We start from the raw sequence: 20,689 nt of genomic DNA on the forward strand, positions 1-20,689 counted from the left end.
TTTATTTCAAAGCGGCTTTGAAATCACTATTTCATCATTTCTATTAGAACTTGAGTACCTGAGAAAGGTTTAACCATTGGAAGTGTAGCAAATAAAATAGCAATGAGTGATTATTTAAGGTAATTTGTGGAAGTTTATACTCTCTCGACCTTTAAAATCACTATGATTCAAACCATAAATTTTAACGGTATGTTTCCTTCTAATACATATGTTTTTTGTTAAAGTTGTTCAACGTCAATAGATGTTGTAGTATCTTAGGAGTATGTACGTTGTTTACAAACCGTGATAGTTGTGATTTTTAGGTACATGTGCACTTGCGAACTTATTTTACTTTATGCCCTTGCGTAAGCCTTTTAATAGTTTTAATTGTTGAAGAATCAATCGAGTGGTGTTAATTTCTTGTAGGTAACAATCAAATCAAGTAAATATGTATTGGATAAAAAATATATTAATTTTGAACATTCTGAGATTCTTGAAGTCCACTTAATTTAATTTCGATTTTGCGTCCATTCATTATCACGACTGCTACAACTGGCTGAGACAATCCGAAATGATTAAGGTAAGCCATGCAACCGTATGCTTAGGCTGTAATTTAACATGGCGAATGCTGGAGACACCCGACCTCAGCAATCCTAGGATTCAGCCTGAAGAACTCCCGTGAATTCAAATTCCCTTGTGTTACATTGTGAAATCTCAGCAAAGATTTTCTCACTTTTGAAATCTTGTCATAGAGAAATAAATTTACACTCAATTTACAGTCCCCACGGTAAAGGCCCAATTGCAATCTTATCCAAGCCTATATTTGTATGAAATCAGTTTATTCATAATCGAAACAAGTCTACGCAATCTACAAAAATATATTGACTAAAATATCATTAAAACTGACCTGACTTAACAAAGGACACAGATCATACAAATGTTAAAAAAGGAATATATTTAACTTAAAACCTGAATTTTTGTAAATAGTTTATATCGTAAATATTTCTGTAAAACATAATAAAATAGTTAATTTCCTAGAATAGGTTCTCTTGTGAATATATACATTATATATGAAAGAGTAATGGGGGTGGTTTTTAGGAATCATTATGTAGACCGTGACATCTCTTATTTTGAAGGTCAAGTGTGCAAAATTTCATCAAGCTCAGAATTAAACATGCAAACCAACATACATAGGCAAACCCATCTTTATATGAATGCACATACACACTTTAACTATGGTGTTAAAAATTATAAATGTTTCATATAATAAAAAGTAAAAAAAAAAGTTGTGAAGAACGGGACTTGATCACAATTACTTCCAAATATCAGCCACGCATGTTAACGCAATGCTAACTACGCCTACCATAAAATTATGCCAAATAATGGTCTATCAAATTTAAAATCCCCAAATTATATTTTTTTAAGTTGCGATTGTTTCTTTGTGTGACTATTAAAGTTTATAAAATGTATTCCATAATAGTTTTGCTATCAGCGATTTATCTGGCACACAAATACGCTTAATGTGTGTGTGTGTGTATATATATATATTATATATTATATATGTGTGTGTTAATGCCACCAAGTGCAGACGACTTCAAAACCAGCAAGCCTATAGAAGTTTAACTTAAACTTTGAGCCGTTAGAAAATTTCGTAATTGTTGCAACCAAACATTAAGTACACGAACTTATCAAAGAATATTTTACAATATTACTGGTGAAATTTACCCGATTAAAATTTTTTGTCACAAGTATTCCAAATATCCCCCCCCTCCCCCAACCGTATTTCGAATTATCAATAATATACTGTAGGGACCACGAAAGTAGCGAGCTGCATCCCATAGTTCCGACAACAAACATTGCTCGGCACGGATCGGCAGAACGAAGCGGCGGCGGGGCGGCGCGCACGGAACTAGGCCAGTCTGGTTGAACTCACACATGTATGGTGGGAGTCGAATGACATGATGTCCTGCATTTTTTAAAAGTTGATCAACCAGAAATATTTTCTCCTTTGGTTTGTGTTTTTCTACTAGTTCCATCAACATACATTTCAGCATTTTTTTCATCACATTCTACACTTCTGCGTTTTAGCCATGTAATCATTTCGTTTTTTGTACTGTTTTTCGAAGGAGGCTTATCCTCTTGTTTGGAGTGATATGGCGCATTGTCCATTACTACAGCAGAAGATGGCGGCAAGTTTGGTAGAACACGTTCGGACAGCCATTTTTCAAAATTAGCAGCATTAATTTCCCCGTAATAATCTTCGACTGTCGTATCTGACTTGTATATCAATAATCCCCCAGGGAGAAATCCACATTTTGAACCAATATGAACCAATATTAGCCTCTTGGTTACATTTCCTTTAGTTACTCCCGTTACGTCATTTTTGCGTTGCCAACATTTCTGGAATGTGAGACGACTCATCAAGGTAAAACACTTCCTTACCTTCAGACCTACACTGTCTAATTTGAGTGAGGTACTTGGAGCGCCACGTCACTATGTCAGCTCGTTCGATTAACAAACGCCGCCTGTCTTCGCACCGTTTCCAGACGAAGCCCATACTTCGCAATTATCTCTTGAGCGACGAAGGGCTCCACTGCCAACCTATCTTTTCCTTTAATACGGGAATCAATTTGCGTACTGTGGGGACAACTTTTTTAATCGCATAGAATTCCTGGATTGTCTCTCTTATGACACGTTTATCGAAGCTGTCGGTCTCAATCTTGCGTTGTTTTTTTTTTTCGTGGCCTGCACATAAAAAAAATTATGCTGTAGCAATCTTAATAATAAAAAAAAATATGCACGTCTGATATATTTTGTAAAACTAACATTACCAATGATAAATACCCTTTGTTTAATATCACTAATGCACATTACACATGTTTAAAATGCATGGCTTACCTCTTTTTTCCCTGGTGTTGTATGCGGTTCATTTGGCATTGCAATTTGTTTCACGCATCACTGTTGCTTTGCTTACATCTGTATAATTTGCAGCACGTTCCGTTGCTTTGTGAATAGCAATCGAATGGCATTTTTCACGAGCTTCTTGATCACAAATTGATATTACTTTACTAATAATTTCTCTCTCTTTGTTGTGAATCACTTTATTACTTTTCCTACGCTTTACATTCGCCTCCATTACTCGTCGCACACTACCTGCCAATATACTTCACACGGTTAGTAACTTGGGAAGGGAGACGGAGTTTCCTATCGCATGACACTCCCTTCCCCTTCAACCCCTACTTCCCCTGCCTGGACTTGAACCACTCTTTCCCCTTCACCCCCGCGCAGACAGCTCGCAAAATTTCTGGCCCATACAGCAAAACCTTTTCGTCACAGTATCTAATTATTTGGAGCAGGGTGGGGATTAAAACACTATTGAACAAATGCATATACCGAACTCGAAAACTACGACACTTTTTCATTTTAGTTTTTTTTTAATTTCAGAACTGTAATTTACTGGCCTATTAACTGTCCTCGGCTTGACGTTGAGTTATGGAACATGCCGTATAATGTACACATAAAATTGAACGCATACCCACAAATGCGTTGCAGTTTATGGCCACCGTACATTCCTAGTTTTTTCATGTCTGTTAATTAGTATAATAAAGACACAGCATATGTATAAAGTATCAACATATCAACATTGTTCTTCATTACAATCAGCACTGATGAAGCCATTATTCTGCGTTTGCCAAGTACCGATATAGTTATGTATTTCAGTCGAAGTTACTGCGTGGGTGATTATATGACGTTTATCTTACGTTGGCGAATCAGTTCTGTAAACACCACTTACCTTGTTTACACGCGGATACACCCGAGGATAACTATTAATCTGTTTGTTTGTACCGCTAGTTTGTTTTCTTTTTAATTGTTTATCATAACTACAATTGACTGGAATTCAATATATTAAGTATCTTTATTTATTTTTCGGTATTACATTGTCGCATTAATTTTTTACGAACTACCCTTTAGTTTGCGATGCACTGGGAGTGGCCATGTGTGAGTTATGAGGGGGCGTTTCTTCTTCACGTCATAACAGACCACGCTTTATCAACACCGCAACACCGCATGTTTACTATCAAATACGTATCATAAAGTGTTTTTTTGTTGTCAGTTTTGCACATCGCCCAATGTGTAAATGTTGAGGTCGTATTGTGGATAGACAAATAATGTTATTAACTGCAAGCGAAAGTTTGACATATTTGTAAAAAGTAGATTCATGAAAAAAAAATTAGTTAAAAAAAAGTGGCCATCCGCGGGAATCTAAACCCGTTACCACCTAGGCCGTTGCGTCGTTGGCCTGAGTGAAACTTAACTAGTATATAAACTGTGCTTAAACAGTCTTAATGCTTTTTTTTTATTTATTTTTTTTTTTTTTTTTTTAGGAATTGGCTGGCCAGTGCGCTTTATTATTTAAGGGGAGAACACTCTAAAGGTATACGCTGAAACACCGAGTCCCATCCCGAAGTGAAATTCCCAAGTCGTGCCTTGTAAGTTACTCGGAAAGGAATTCTAAATCGTAAAATGACGAGTAGCGGACGATTTCACGTGTTTGGTATTCCAAGTTAACGCGTGGCTTCTCGATTCTCGCTGGCCGTCGAGCGTAAGATCTACTGGGCTGACGGAACCCAGGCTACAATCGACAACTCGCTTTCGAACGTGGAGGATTGGAAGCGTGGCGACAAACGTAAGCTGGATATTCACGTGTTCACTATTTAGGCACTATGTCAGAGGTGCCCCCCCCCCCCCCCCCCTAAACTAATTATGCCCCCCCCCCCCCCCGAAATTTCTATGCCATTTTCTAAATTATTTACTCAATTATATTATAATATTATACCTTTTTAGTATTATATTTTATCACATTTTGCATTAATTAAAACTGATTTTCTAATAATAATTTTGGTCACATCAGGTAATATTTCCATCCTGAACTGACAGATGACAAACTGCTTTTGTTGAGGAAAGTGCGGGGTTGCCAATTTGATTTACAAGATCCCTTTCAATTATCAAAGCACCAGAATCTTATTTTCACATTAGAAGCTATAATTATGTAAATAATATATACATTTTCTCGTCTTTTAACCACCCCCCCCCCCCCCCTGAAATTTTAATGACGCAGTCTGCGTCGTTACCCCCCCCCCCCCCCCTTGTGGGCACCCCTGACTATGTATTCACGCTTTTCTTCGAGTGAATTGAAATATTCTTGTTCAAGTACGTAACTATTTCTAGACTCTACAATTTATTATAATAGAGTTTTTATCACCTCGTTCACGTAAGGTATAAATGGAGTGGCTACGGTAATGGAAGAACAGGTCACACAGGGAAAATGATGTCGGTTTTCGACAAGACTCGGACCTAAGGGGGTTATCGCCGCGCGCTTGTCGAGTGGTCCCTGCGGGGGGGTCCGCGCCGATAGGCCTGCGTGCGCACGGCGCTGCGTCAGCCCCCCTGCGGCCGGCGGAAGTATCGCGGCAGGGACTTCCCTCGAGACTGTCGCCGGTCCCTCACTCGCCGCGTCGCGGCCCGACAGCCCGAGTCAGGTAAAAAGGGTCGTATAGCTGGGTTTACGATCGATTTCCTTAAGAATTATAACTTAACATCGAGCACACGATTAAGTCAAAACTACATTTTACAGTTTATGATTGGCATAGAAGTCGTTAATTCTAACCAATCACAGCACAAAACACATGGTCGGCCATTGTTCTAAACGGAGAAGCAGGTTTGAAATAGGTTATTGACAAATGGGATTATCTATTTTTCGAAATGGATGATGATTACAAATGACAAATATACGAATTCTAACCCAAAATACTGCCTCGCTCGGTCCAATAATAAGACATAAACTTTCGGTTGAAAGGTTCCGGTTTGTTGTGATTGGTCGCTTCCCTTAAGTCTTAACGAAAAATATAAAATATAACCATTTCTGTTAAGTCTTAAGTCATCATATGGTTCGCACACGACCCGTCAAAATTCACACACGACAATCATAAACCGTTCCACTAGTTTACATAGAGTCATATGGTAAGTACACGACTGAGTCTTAAGTCTTAATTCTTAATTTTCAATCGTAAACCCACCTTATCTCTCACCTCCCGGGCAGGGTGTCCACAAGGATAATATATTTCGTACCAACTTAGGCGAGATAAAAGTACTAGATTTGAAAAAAAAAGTACTAAATTATAATTTGTTATGGTTTTTAACAATTTAGGAAGTTATTATGACATTGCAATGCTCGAACTTAAATATCACACCACACACTTACAATCCAATTTTTTTTAAAAATAATTACACTTAATAATAAAACATATTGGAGTTACTATAATATTATTATATTAAAGAAAAATGTACTAGATCTGTGCTAGACCACTAAAAAAGTTATAAAAGTACTAGATCTAGTACGAAAGTACTAACTGTGGACACCCTGCTCCCGAGGCGACCCGGGTTCGACTCCCGGGATGTCCCCCGTGTAGGAAGCGTTCACCTCCACGCTCCATCTTCATGCATCGCCCCACATCGACTCTTGTCTATTCCGACGTCGACCAGACGTTAAAGCCCTATTTCATTTGTACTATGGGGCATGTATTCTCCGCGTAAAGATTTCGGGATTAGCCGAGAGTTTAAAATACTTTGGCATAATCTGTGTTTCGTGATTGGTTGAGATTACTTTTTTTGGTACACGAGTTAACAGCCATTCAGTGCGGAAGCAAACTCGTGCTGAATGGCCTGATTAAAAAAAAGGCTATTGTCTCATGCAGACTGCTACCAATCACTAGAGACTGGACAAATTCGCCGAGACGGCTGTCTGCTAGAAAAGCCGTGGCATTCTGAACGAGTTTACTTCCGCGTAGAGTTGCTGTGATATGTGTGCCGGCGAGTAGACACGTACGCCTGCCAGAAAAAAAAAACTCGACCAATCAGGAAACACAAGACGGCACTAGTGTTTACAACTCACAATATTAATCTCGAAATCTCATTGCGAAAATGAATGTCTCTGCAAGTGGGCTGCTTGTAATATTTTTGCTGGCAATAAGTTGGCAAAATTTGCGTTTTTTTTTTTCTTGTGCCACAAATCAATGTAAATCTCATGTTGTCGGCTGTACCGTTAACCGGAAAGACAACCGACAACTCCGGCACGCTCCTAGGAGTTGAGTTCCGCGCGTATAACTGACATTACGCCCCGAAAAAAGGGAGCTGGCAAAAACATCAAAATTTAGAAGTCAAAACGATTCAACAAATTGAAAATTAAGGAGAAAGCTGTAGAAACAAGCAAGTAAAAAAAATAAAAGCAATATTTCAACTGTTGACTGTAAATTTATTATAACGAAATAACGCAAACACTATGCAAAATTTACAACATAACTTTGTTTAAGATGGCAATGAGTTGAAAGTGGCTACTTCTTAAAAATTAGCGAAGGCCATACTAAAAAATATTTCAATATAGCATTTCAAAATAAAAAGTAAAACGTAATAAAAAACAACTGACTATGCACCACAGCAAACATTGTGCTTTAAAAATATTTAACGGGTGCCCGTTATTAAAATACATGATTTTAAATTTTATTTAAAATTTGAAAAATTTAACAAGGCTTTGTGGGGTGGGCGTGGCTTAGCAATTTGACGCACTTTCGATCGTGCAAAAAATAAACCGCGGTCAGTCATTTACCAGACACAAATAGGCCTACTAGCTTATTTTTCGTGAAATTTGCCAAAATACCATTTCGTGAGCATTTTAGTTAGGCACGCATCATTATACGGTAGCTACTGAAATAAACCTACTGATTTTAACAGCCGTTCCTCTCGCGTTTCTCACACACTGGATTCGCTGGGAACAAAAAAAAAATCAGGTGGGCGAAACTTACTTGTTCTATCAGCGCCGACGTCCATACCTCTCGACACGGCGTGCTAAATCCGTGCTGACGCGGGACAGGCGAAACGGCACGCAGAAGCGCACGCACCAATGCGTGCACACACAGGTTCGCAGGGCGAGAAGAAATCCCAGCACAATCACTCTCTTGTGTTTCATTTCCACTGCCGTTGCGGACCACGTATCGTACGTAATAGTTAGTTAAACACCGCTGCGTCCTTCCGAAAGACCGTTATCACTGCATGATTCCCGGCAGATGGCCGCCTTCCCCACTCAACACACAGCGCCCTCGAGAGCTGCTAAGTCTGTTAACGAACTTTCAAAAGTCCAACAATTTACTTACACTAAAATAACTTAAGCTATAATAAAAATACAATTAAAGATAACAGTTTCTACGAGAAAAAATATAAAAAAATATGTATATAATTATTAAAATAAACTTCACATGTTTGAAATCCGGCCAAATATTCTCAAAGTTTCTGAAAAGTTGTTGCCAACTTGAAACTAAAAATCACCTAAATTTATGGCTCGCCATGTATGTCTATTCTTGGGAAGAAGTTTAGATTAAATTAAGGCAATATAAACTGAAATAAAAATTACTAGAAGGCTTAGCAAGTGGCGGGCACGCCGCACAAGGTGTTCTTTGGTTGGTGTCACATTGAACCTTTTTCTCCGGGTCGCACGTGATTTTGTTCAGATGATTTTTTTTAGGCGTTTTGTCGTTAGTTTTCAGTCCTTAAAAGACGTGTCAGGTCCTTCAGTGAGCAAACATTTACAATCTAGACTCTCACTAAATAATAGTGCGTATTTTGCACGTCTCTAGACCGGAAAAATTCGTAAATTCTTTTGGCGATAGACTATAATCCAGATACGCTTACTTTTTTGCTGCTCCAGTGATTGAGCCACAGTTTCTCTGAAGGACTCTGAGTCAATGGAAAACCTCAACAAAAGTATCAAAGAATCTCAAGCTTACCAGTTAACAGGTGTTACGAGTTAGTAGCCAATGATCAGGTGTAATTTATCTGAGTATGTAGATGATTGTAGAGTCTATCGTAGAGGTAATTGAAACGGCGAATTTGTCTAGTCCCTAGAAGTAGCATGTCTGATCATAGGTATATAAAAAAAAATTGAGGTGCGTGTAACAAATAGGTACTCGGATCATCGCGAGTAGTATATGAATGTCGGTCCGAGCCCAGGATTAGGAGTGAGGATTGTGATTGTGGGGTTCGTCATCTTGGATTGTGACGTCACGGTGGCCATTTTGGTAAACATTTCCTCAAAAACGACTCAAAAATACTATAATTGACTTAAAAAATTCCCTATTTTGAGGGGGGGGGGGGGGGGGGGGGCTGAATTTACTCGGAGAGGGATAAATTTTCATCAGACGCCCTATCGGAGGCGACCCTTCGCCATAATTTTGAAAATCGTTTATTTTTGACCAAAAAATTTTGAAAAAATGCCAAAAAATATAAAATCACTATTCATTATCAATATTTAAGTAACTAATACTAAAAATAAATAAATATTATTATTTGAATTTTTTTGGGGATTTTCTGGTTAAAATTCAAAGGTTTGAAGTTTATGGTCAAGGTCGTAACTTCTGAGAGAGCTTCTGAGGAAAATTTCCTCTAACTGAGGAAAATTTCCTCCCAGGAAATTTGGCCGCTTTGGATTTTTTGAGGGGAAAAAGGGAATTTTCCCGTCAAAATATATAATTTTTTTTGTCATTTTTAAATTTTTTTTTCCCCCACCAAAAACAGCCTCTGTGACGTCACAATCCAAGATGGCGGACCCCAAAAACCACAAACCTCGCACCTTATCGTGGTCTCGGATCACCGCGCTGTCTCGCCGTCTTCAGATGCACCGGTGCGTCGCGTGACCGGTTTCCGTCCCGCGCTCCGGAACACGGCACCGACACGTACTTTAGTCCGCGCGGGCCCAGGAGGGAGGCGGCTCACGTCGTCCCCCGTGTCCCGTCGGTGGCGGGGGGGGGGGGGGGGGAGAGGGGTTGTTGCCGGGCGATGGCCAAGCCAAGGCCGCGCGGTGCCGAAGCCCGTGTGCCGACGCGACTCGTTCCCGTGTGGTGTCGATGACTCCTCATCCGGCCGGACAGCTGCCGCGTGCCCGGCGTCGCAGCTGCTCCCGTGGTTGTTGGCCCGCGTGTTCGCCCGGCAGGGACCGAATAAAAATTGCGGGTGGCCAAAATTTTGAATACCAGTTTGCCGATAAATATTTTTTTGACGTGACAACGTTTAATAAATCGATGAACGCCGGCTGCACGCACAAATAAGGATGACTCATTGTCCCGTTACGCACATTGTCCCTTTACGCTCATTGTACGCTTGCGCCGCATCTATCTCTCTTACACTCGATTTGAACAACCATCGATTTAACTTTTTCGAGCCACATTAAACTTGAAACACTCCCATTCGTTTCCTACTTTTTCTTATCATCGTCCTATCCTTAACAGAATAACACAGATTTAAAGAAGTTAAATAGCAAACATGTATAAAAGTTATAGTTAAAATAATCTCTTCGTTAAAGTAATAAACATATTTGAATTAATGAGTGCAAATAAAAGTAAATTTATCAATTAAATTGTAGATCTCATTTCACTCCTTCATTGTATCCATACAAAATATTGATAATTCAATAAAAATGATTTAATTTTATTCATAAAAGTGTGCAATCATTTCATCAATGTTTTGTTATGACGTTGTCGCGTTAAACTATCGTCCGTAAACCGACTTTACAGACAACCAATTTTTTTTGTAGAAGTACAAGAGAAAACACTGACTGCATTTATGAGGAAAATTCAATTTATACAAATGTTTTGTAACGTCACTTGCCTCTTGCAATTATTTATTTCTCTAGTGTTCTCTTGTAATTACATAATCGGGGGAATATTACATCCTTTGGTAATCACACGTTACCAAGTCTTGTAATTATATAATCCGGGGAATATCGCATCCCTTACCGTTACCAAGTCCATGGAGCTAACCTATAGTTATACTCTGTGTTTGGCTGGCGACAAGCACAACAAATATTACAGTACCATTGTCTGGATAGCGTTTAACAATAGTGCCATATATATATATATATATATATATATATATATATATATAGAGAGAGAGAGAGAGAGAGAGAGAGAGGGGGGGGGGCAGGGGGCGCACTTCCCGAGTGCGTTGTCTCCGAGCGCTTACATAAGTTCTATATTAATACAAAAATATATTGTTACAAGTTACAATCGGGTTCGTAAAGGATAGCCCAATTAAAGATTTTACTGCCACATTGTTTTATTTATTTCCACTATTTACTTCACTAACAAATAATCTAAAAAAGGCAAATAATCAATTGCACTTAAAAATGTTGCTTCCCCAGTCACTCGTTTTTACACGCCGCACACCTCGCTGGGCCGCACCTCTGGCGCAACTCTCGCCGCGACACCCCTCGTGGTCCTCCGTCGCAGGACTCCGTCGCCGCCGCACACTTCCCATCGCCGAGGATCCGCTCGACGCTTAGCTCGGAACTTCGCTCGAGACTCCTCCGCGCCCGTGACACTATCGCCCGGAAGTGAACTCTCCGCCCTGGAACCTTCGTTCCAAGGACTTCACAGCTATATCGCCTGGAAGCTCCGCCACGGGAAAACTTCCGACTCCACTGAACTCACTCCCTGCCTTGGAACCTTCGTCCAAGGACTTCGCCGCTCTGCCGCACCCGCGGCACTATCGCCCCGGCGGCACTATCGCCCCGGAAACTCCGCCGCGGGAAAACTCCCAGCTGAACTGAACTCAGCTCACTCGGAGGCCGGCGTCCCGGGCTTACATATCACAGGCGCCACTTCTAGAATTCACGAGCGCAGCTGGGGCCAGTCGCGTCATTCCGCGCCGACCCGACGCGAGAAATCTCTCGACACGTGTCGGCAGCTGCCAGGTGGCGCGCGGGACTCCCCAGCTGTCAGGTGTCAAGTGTCAGGTTATCGGCGCCGCGGTGGGAAGGAGGGGGGGGGGGGTAAAACGACAATCCTTGTAATCTTCCAGGCGTGCGCGGCACGTCTCATGTTGCGGCGGCCACATGACGTCAGAGGCCGTGTGGGGCCGCCTGCCAGCTCTGCACCTGCACGTGTCGCGGCCTTGCTCACGTTCGTAACAATATTGTAACTGTACAGAAAAGACTTTTTTTTTACAAAAAAATTGGTTGTCTGTAAAGTCGGTTTACGGATGATAGTTTAACATGACAACGCCATAACAAAACATTGATGAAATGATTGCATACTTTTATTAATAAAATTGAATCATTTTTATTGAATTATCACTATTTTGTATGGATACAAAGAAGGAGTGAAATGAAATCTACAATTTAATTGATAAATTTACTTTTATTTGCACTCATTAATTCAAATATGTTTATTACTTTAACGAAGATATTATTTTAACTATAACTTTTATAGATATTTGCTATTTAACTTCTTCCAATCTGTGTTATTCTGTTAAGGATAGGACGATGATAGGAAAAGTAGGAAACGAATGGGAGTGTTTCGCGTTTATTGTACCTCGAAAAAGTCAAATGGATGATTGTTCCAATCGAGTGGAAGAGAGATATATGCGGCGCAAGCGTACAATGTGCGTAACGGGACACAGCGTAACGGGGCAATGTGCGTAACGGGACAATGTGCGTAACGGGACACTTTAGTGCGTGCAGCCGGCGTTCATCGATTTATTAGACGTCACGTCAAAAAAAATGTAGCTTTGCAAACATTTGTAATATTACAAAAAATACTTCAGTATCTATTTTTACAGCGTAGGATGAACTGTACGGCTCTCTGTAAACTCGGTCGAATGTCACCTGTTCACCGACTGCTGGCTTTCGAGACGTCTCAGCTGGGGTGTCTGTGATTTATGTGGCATTGGTATTTATTGGCCCTGTCCTTTAGGTGATGAACTGAGCGCACAATAGCAATACCAGCACTAAAGGTTTTAAGTATTTGGATTTTAGACATTTGCAAAATTAATCCTCGAACTTAACAGGTGTCTACCATTGAGAACAATTTAGTGAATAAAGTATCTAGCCACAGTCATCCCATTATCCCATATAAGACGTCACACAAGCCAACAGCCAATGAACACTAGGTTGAATAGTCAAGTCACTCGCCTCCTACCAAAGCGACCTGGATTCAAAGACCGACGGGATTGAACTCTTGACATTTTTAGCTTTTGAGAAACACGGCGTACGTTTACGTGGTTACCTCCCCCCCCCCCCCTACCTCTCCCTTTAACACCTACTTTCCAACCACACCCATGCATTCCGTCTTTACTCTTTAATAAAATGTACACAGTGATGTAGCAATGTTTATATTGTTTATCAATAATGATTTTTAACAAGATAAATAATTGATGTTATCGTACTATCTGGGAGTTTTAATGTATGTAATTAATTTTAAAATTACTTTTTTTAACAGTGATTTCAATATTTTAAAATTTCAATCATCTTATAACTTTCTCCGATACAGCAGGTAGGTAGCGTCCTTCGTACATGTCTGTACTATCGATTCAAATTAAATTTAGAGTGCGAACCATCGTACAGGTTTAACCGGAATTTGGATTTTCATGGCCTCTGTCACAAAACGTATTTTTTACACGCTTTATATTATCTTAACCTGTATGTTTGTATGCTTGTAACCGACTCCTTTGGGTGCGATTTTGACCCACTTTAAACGGCCAGATTTCATTCAAACTTTGTAGATTTATCGAGGACCGATGACAATGCACTAATTTGATAATATTATTCCATTATTTTTAAACCTACTTTGAGATCTTTCTCCTATATAGCAGGTACGAAGCGTCCTCCATGAATGTCTTGTTCAAAAATAATAAAGATACGCGCGTGGAAGAATTAAAAATGTAACTGAGGGGCTTAGGGATGGCTTGGTTCCCTGGTGGTGCCTCCTAGGTCTCCGTGGAAACTGAACACCTAGGTTCACCGAGCTGTTCGGGCAAAACACCGCTCTCCTCTTGGGACTGCACTTCACTTCACTTCTTCACATTTTTGGCCCTGGGGGCTACCCGTTTAGCCATAAAAACCAGGAATTTTGGACTTTTAGAATTTCAACTTCAATTAACGGGAAGCTTAAGATGTCCATCAAGTTCTGTCCCTGCCCGATTACACCCGAACAATTCACCTTCGGCCAACCTCGTGTTTATTTATATATATTTATATTTATCTGTTTATATTAATGTAGCTATACTAACCTAACTAACCGTCCATAGTGTTTTAAAGTAGCTAACCTAACCGTCCACTTTTAATATTTGAATTCATTTTTCCTGCGCAAAAATAAAACAAATCCCGAAGTTGGCCGAAGGTGAATTGTTCGGGTGTAATCGGGAATGGCAGAACGTGATGTGCATCTTAGGTCTCACTCAATTAACAGTCATGAAGAACCAATTTTTGTAGAGAATCTATTGAACGTGGGCCGATTTCTCTCGCGTTAGTTTACAATTTACCTTACGTCTGCTGTACGGGCGTTCGACGAACGTGTCGATGAAATCTGCCAGTGCGGTGTGGTCTGTTGATGCAGCGTGGTTAGGTACAACTTCGTTGTTGAGCGACCATCGTTAGACTGAGAAAACCTCGACTCGGACACTAGAGAGCATGGAGTTTAGAGGCCAGCTGGAATATAGACGACTTGCGTCACGGGTTCGCCATGTTGTCTTTAAACTTTTAACACCATTAGAGGCCAAATACTGATACATAGCTAGATACATGTGCATATTCGGTTTGACGTAACACATATTCGCGGTTATATGGTGGAAATTTTCTTTCTTCAAATAGTGATGTATATAATGTGTCACGATTTTTCATCAGAGGACATTGAAATAATAGGTGATTAATATCGTGATTTTCTGTGCCACAATCGCAGGCAGGAGAGGCTGCAAGGTGTAATTTAAATAAATGACTTTTAAAGTAGCCATGATTGAATCGTAAGCGAGTTAGTGTTGAACTGAAGGATCTCGTATGACGTGTGTAGGAAAACCAAGTGCGTGGTTGTAGAGATGGTTGTATTAGTTTATACGATTGTGATAATTCAGTTCGTTCCCATTGCAAGGACCAAAGTGATCTGATAGAATTCTTTGACCTAATAACAGATAAGAAAACTAAACTCTGGTAAATCCTGTTTAAATCCATCACAAAACGAGGAGAAAAATATTGAGTTTTGTAAACTAACTCTTCGCTCTGAGCCTTAGACTTGAGTTAATACCATTTCTTATGTACCCATGTTTTTTTTGTCCTTCTCTCTTTCTTACTATTGAAATGTAAAATTATTCTGTAATATTTAGTTTTGGTCGTTGTACAGTATGTTTGTATATATGTATATATATTTTTATTAATAGACTTGTTCTATATCCCGGAGTCCTTACCTCCATATGGTATCTACAGATCAAAAACTGAATTAATTAATAAATAAATAATGCCATGTTGAATCTCCTCTTAGGAATGTGCGACCGTCCTCAAGGCCACCTCAGCTGGTTTCCAACCCGACACCTCACATTAATTCTGTATTTTTATTATAGTTATATAAATACGGTTTAATATTTTAACTTTAAAAAAATGAATGGATGTACTTACGTACGCACGTTCGAAGTTATACTTGCTTGGCGTAATAAAAAAAACTAACTTTAATTTTGCGTGCAAAAATTTAATAGATATAAACTAAAAGGACTGAAGTGATATTACAAATACGGTTGGTAAAGTACAAATTCAGTCATTTTAAAAAATAATCAATATGAGTAAGCACATGTGTAATATAATTATTTAATGTATAAAATATTCTAGATAAATTTTAGTTAACAGTGGAAATCAACAAATATGCTGAACGTTTATTATAATTTATTAGTTTTAATTATTTATTAAGTAATAATGTAATAATTTATAATGCAAATAAATTGTACATACGGAAACATAACCTCACATAGATATGTACGTACTTGGAAAAGTTTATAAACACAATTTCTATCACTAATATTAACCATATATATATATATATATATATATATATATATATTAATTATCCGAACTGGTATTCAATATTAATCACTAAAGTGTATGATGCACGTATATAATTTTTACATGTATGTAGCCTTTTCATCCTGTCAGTTTTTGTTGCATGTTGCGCGCGCATCGTATAAATTCTTTTTTTTTCTTTCATAACGCGCGTAAAGAAGCACGTTAATATAGATAGGTCTTACCTTCATTCTCCGTCGGCTCCAGTGAAGCTCGCGGCGGCCTGCGAACTAACGGTACTAGTGGTGGTGGAACCCATCATTAACATTGTGTTAAATGGGAGTTTCATATAAAATTAGGTATATTGAAAAAAAACTGTTACGTTTTAAACGTTGGGTAGAGTTTTTAGAGTTTTTAATTTATTTGGAAGCTTTATAGGGTTTGAATAGATGGCAATAACTAGAGACCTGCAAAATTCGCTGATTCATTTCGTGATATGCTACAATTCAAATAATTATACCTTTGCGCTGCTTCTACCACTGGTGGTTCACTGTTAATCTGGATTAATGAGGGCCAATTAGAGACCCGCGCTCAAAGAAGTGTCGAATCACAGACACTCAGCCGAGACGACTCACAAGTCAGCAGCCAATGAACAGGTGGCATTTGTCCGAGTGTGTAGAGTGTAGTAGAGTCTATCCTGGAGGTCATTGAACCCGCGAATTTTGCAGGTCTCTAGCAATAACTTTTAATTTTGCTGCAATTGTCAGTAAAGTTTTAATCTAACAAAGATACCATTCAACCGATATTTTTTCTTTCAATTTTTAAGTCAGCGTTGTGGTGTAGTGGGTCGGGCTCCGTTGCGTAGTCGGCATGGGTTTGAATCCCGGGTGAGACATGGATGTAATTTGTGTTGTCTTAATTCATCAACAACCACAAGTACAATTTCACAATAACTCAGGGTGACACAAAAAAAAAACAGTATTAAAAAGGGGGAGGGGGGAGAAAGATGATTGGCATAGGCCTACTGGTGATTGTCAAAATTTGCCAGTGTGCCAATCATCTATAAAAAAAGTGGTAAAATGCATGGGCTGATAATATGCGGGCTCGGATTAAATACCCGCAAGGATTTTTTGTTTAATTTTCATTTTAATATTACTCGCAAATTAAAATATTAATTACAGAAATTAGATATGTTTAAACAGTTAAATTACATAAGCAGGTGAAATTTTGAATAAATAAAAATTTACGAAAATTCTAGCAAGAGATTATCTACTCTGTTTTTTTTTTTGTATTTATTATCCCAATAAACATTACATGTTACATTTTTACAATAAAATAATAAGTTTTTAACGGGAATTAAATATATACAAACAGTTACCACCCCTCAATGTCACCAATGACTTCGATGCCATCGGGACGCGAAGCACAGTCCACTCCATGCATAGTTGGGAGGAGAGTGGTCGATCCCCTCCAGGCAGAGCCAATGAGAACACACCTACTGGAGATAGCTGCGACAGTGCGTACACTATACTAGCTGAAGTACCCGGCTTTGGCCGGGTCTAAATACGTCGTAATGTAAGGAACATCACCGCCGAGTTCCAAGAGTGTAGCACGTATACTTGAAAAAAAAACGAGATTTTGATTTCTAACGCCATGCAAACCCCCCCCCCCTTTTCCCCCCTGGGCGTTGATATATGTCTTTGTAGCGAAAGGAATCCGCTTGCCGATTTTCGAGAGAGAGAGAGAGAGAGAGAGAGAGAGAGAGAGAGAGAGAGAGAGAGAGACAGAGAGCGTGCGCGTGTGTTTTTTTATATCTCTGACTTTAAAACGTTTTTGTGATATATAACAGTTTTTTTTTCTTCCGTGCTATGTAGAAATTATCTGATTTTTTGATTCCGCGGTGCACTTGAAAAATTAATCAAGCATTATTTTTTCGCTTGTAAGTGTTCTTACTTGTTTGTATGAATCTTAATAATGCAGACACCATCTTAAAGCACAAGATTTTTTTTTCTTAGCTAAGAAATTACGTTTTTTCTCTCTCTCTCTCTTTCTCTCTCTTTCTCTCTTTCTCTCTCTTTCTCTCTCTTTCTCTCTCTTTCTCTCTCTCTCTCTCTCTCTCTCGCTCGTGGCTGAGCGTCCTTGAACTCAAGGTTTGGCGAAGCAGGTTTTCCAGAGCTTCCCACAGCGGAAACGTGAGCGGACAAACAACAAAGGTAGGTCTGTTTCTAGTCAAGCTGGAAAGGCAGACACTAAACACCACAGAGGTATTAAAATGTTTTTTCTTGACGCAAATATATTTCAATTCAATATACACCAATTTATATATAGATTTTATTATTTTACCAATGACACCGTGTCTTACCTTGATTACTTGTAATGAAAGCTACTTCAATGCCTAGCTTAAGGCGGAGCGATAGGACCCGATATACGCCATGTTGATTTCAACAATATGTAGACCGTATGTTTTTTTTTTAAAGACAAAATATTGTATATATTTACTGTATTATTACACTTGTCATTACCAAACATAATTGATGTCGAAACGTCAAAGACTTCACAGGATACACTACTTGTAATAGCCAGTAATTTTTAACCTGTTTTCCATTAAATTATATACTATGGTTCACAAAGTCAAATTTTGAAAATGAAACGACAGAGGATTGTTTAAACTGTATGTTAGGTGATGAGTAAGTGCTAGCTAAATATAAATAATATCTACATACAGCCAGGTCACCAATGGCGGTCCTAGACTCTGCGGAGCCCTGGGCTATTTACTTTTTTTTTTTGAAGGTCCTTTCCCGGAAAAATTTGAAAAAATGTACTCTTTCGAACATTTTTAACCCTACCTTGAACTCAAATTTCGATGGTGGTTTTGCTGATTAATCATGGGGTATTTTTTGACATTCTTTCCTGGTAAAACATTCTCGGGTTAATTTTTTATGAATGCTAACGATCAAACTTTCGGCATTGACAAATTATTATACGTGACAATAAAATCTTTCCGAATTTTTTTTTCTGATACAAAAACGTGAATTGAAATAGGTGTTGACCAGCACATTAAGTTACAAGATAATAACAATTTAATTTTACTTTTCCCGTCATGTCCATGTTTTTAACAGAACACTAGGAAAAACAAATATATAAAAATTTTAAGCACCAGTGCGGGGCCCCGATAGACGCGGGGCCCTGGGCGATTGCCCTGGAACCGTCCCTGTAGGTTACGCCCTTGCTGTGTTCGCCAACGGGAACGGTCGAGGAACAGTGTCGTAAGAATGTTGCCAGAAACCCATTTGGGCTTCGTGGGTTTGAAAGAAGCCGTTCGCCTTGCTTAGTTTCTCAACCTGCGACCGAGCTGTCTGATCGCTTATTCAAACTTCGGTGAGCCTGTTAAAAAGAGCAGGAAGTTACGGCTCGTTTTCACACGCAATGTTGAATTTATTTTCCTTCTTTTTTTTCGTCATTATTTTTATTTAAGAGGTCTTAGTAAAATTTTAACTCGATACCTCCCTTGCCACATATATTTTAAACCGATATTCACCTAGTGTTAACATAGAGGATGTAAAAAAGGCGCGAAAGTCTGATTAATTATCATTACTTTCGCAACTTTTTACATCCATGATATAATACACTAAGTGTATATATGTTGAAAATATTTGTTGCAGAACAAGGATGCAAAGAAGGTATCGAGTTAAAATGTTATAAATAGCCCTTTTAATAAATATAAAAAAACTAAAATCAATATAGCGTGTGAGACCGAGGCCTAACTTTGAAGCACCGCATCAAGCACTATAGTGCTTTCAGCATTTTGGAGTCGACTTCTGACAACCATTCCTGTCAATAACTGCGCAAAGTTAAACGTAAACGTTGCCTTTCGCACACCTGTCCCGAATGACAATGCATCAGCCCAAGTAGTTTATAGCTAGAATACATGCTAGCTGTAGGGCCTACCTTTGTTTGGGATACATTATTACACGTGATGGGCATTGGGGCCTTCGATTTAACTGAGGAAGAAATTGACAACAATTCGACTATTATTTGTGCAAGCGATGTCGGGAAGAAACATTTATGACGTAATTTCATATATAAATATCAACACACACACACACACACACCAGATATTCTGCACCATCCCTTTCCCAAGAGGCGCAAACAATTGATCACAACACTCGGATTTATAAACTAGCTTAAGTCGTCTATTGAACAAAGGCACAGGCTTAATCACAAAGTTATTTTTTTTAAATTTGTAATTTTAATTATCTGATAGAATAATCTCGGTGTTTCTCTTCTGGTGTTCAAAGTTATTCATCCGCTGCAGTATGTCTTATCTTATCGTTTAGATTGCTGTTGCTATCTTCTCTGTGCGCAGGCATATCATTGCTCAAAATATGAATTAATACCGAGAGTCTTTAATTAGTGTTATCAGCAGCGGTTCAGTTGGCTCTACGCCGCATCGATGACCATGGGTGACTCCGATTTTGTTTTCTCTTGGGGCTGTGGCTTCCATGAGCTTGAGGTTGGCTACCTTCCCCATCCTTAGAAGTGACGTTAAAGCCCACCCCACACGATGCCTATTTCAGCACATGTAAACATTAAAATAAAATCCCTTTCGGAACAGCCTACAGGCGTGGATAGATTTCTGAGTACCTATTGTTTTCTGAAAATATTTTGGACTCTTCTATAAACTTCTGGATCAGTTTAAAAACTTAATATACATAACATATTTATGTTCTACAATATTACCAAATGATCGATTAAACATTTTTTTGTTTCTTTTTCCATTCAGTGAAAATATTATGAATGTTTCTAACTTGATGCATCCAAAATTGAATAGCTTAAAGAGCATTTCAT

General features: G+C 38.9%; 1 protein-coding gene across 2 annotated transcripts in view; it reads left to right on the forward strand.

Annotated features, from left to right (window-relative positions):
- Positions 1–257: 257 nt before the first annotated feature.
- The window catches only part of LOC134542385 (uncharacterized), a 124,902-nt gene continuing 104,470 nt past the window's right edge, over positions 258–20,689 (forward strand). Inside the window, exon 1 of one of the 2 annotated variants that reach the window (XM_063386577.1) lies at positions 258–559. The gene's annotated coding sequence lies outside the window, so the exon portion shown is untranslated. Of the gene's footprint in view, positions 560–5,460; positions 5,520–20,689 lie in introns of those variants that run through there. The other variant, XM_063386575.1, reaches the window with a different exon arrangement.

The sequence above is a fragment of the Bacillus rossius genome, assembly GCF_032445375.1.
Source record: "Bacillus rossius redtenbacheri isolate Brsri chromosome 4 unlocalized genomic scaffold, Brsri_v3 Brsri_v3_scf4_2, whole genome shotgun sequence".
In the NCBI taxonomy this organism is placed as follows: Eukaryota; Metazoa; Arthropoda; class Insecta; order Phasmatodea; family Bacillidae; genus Bacillus; species Bacillus rossius.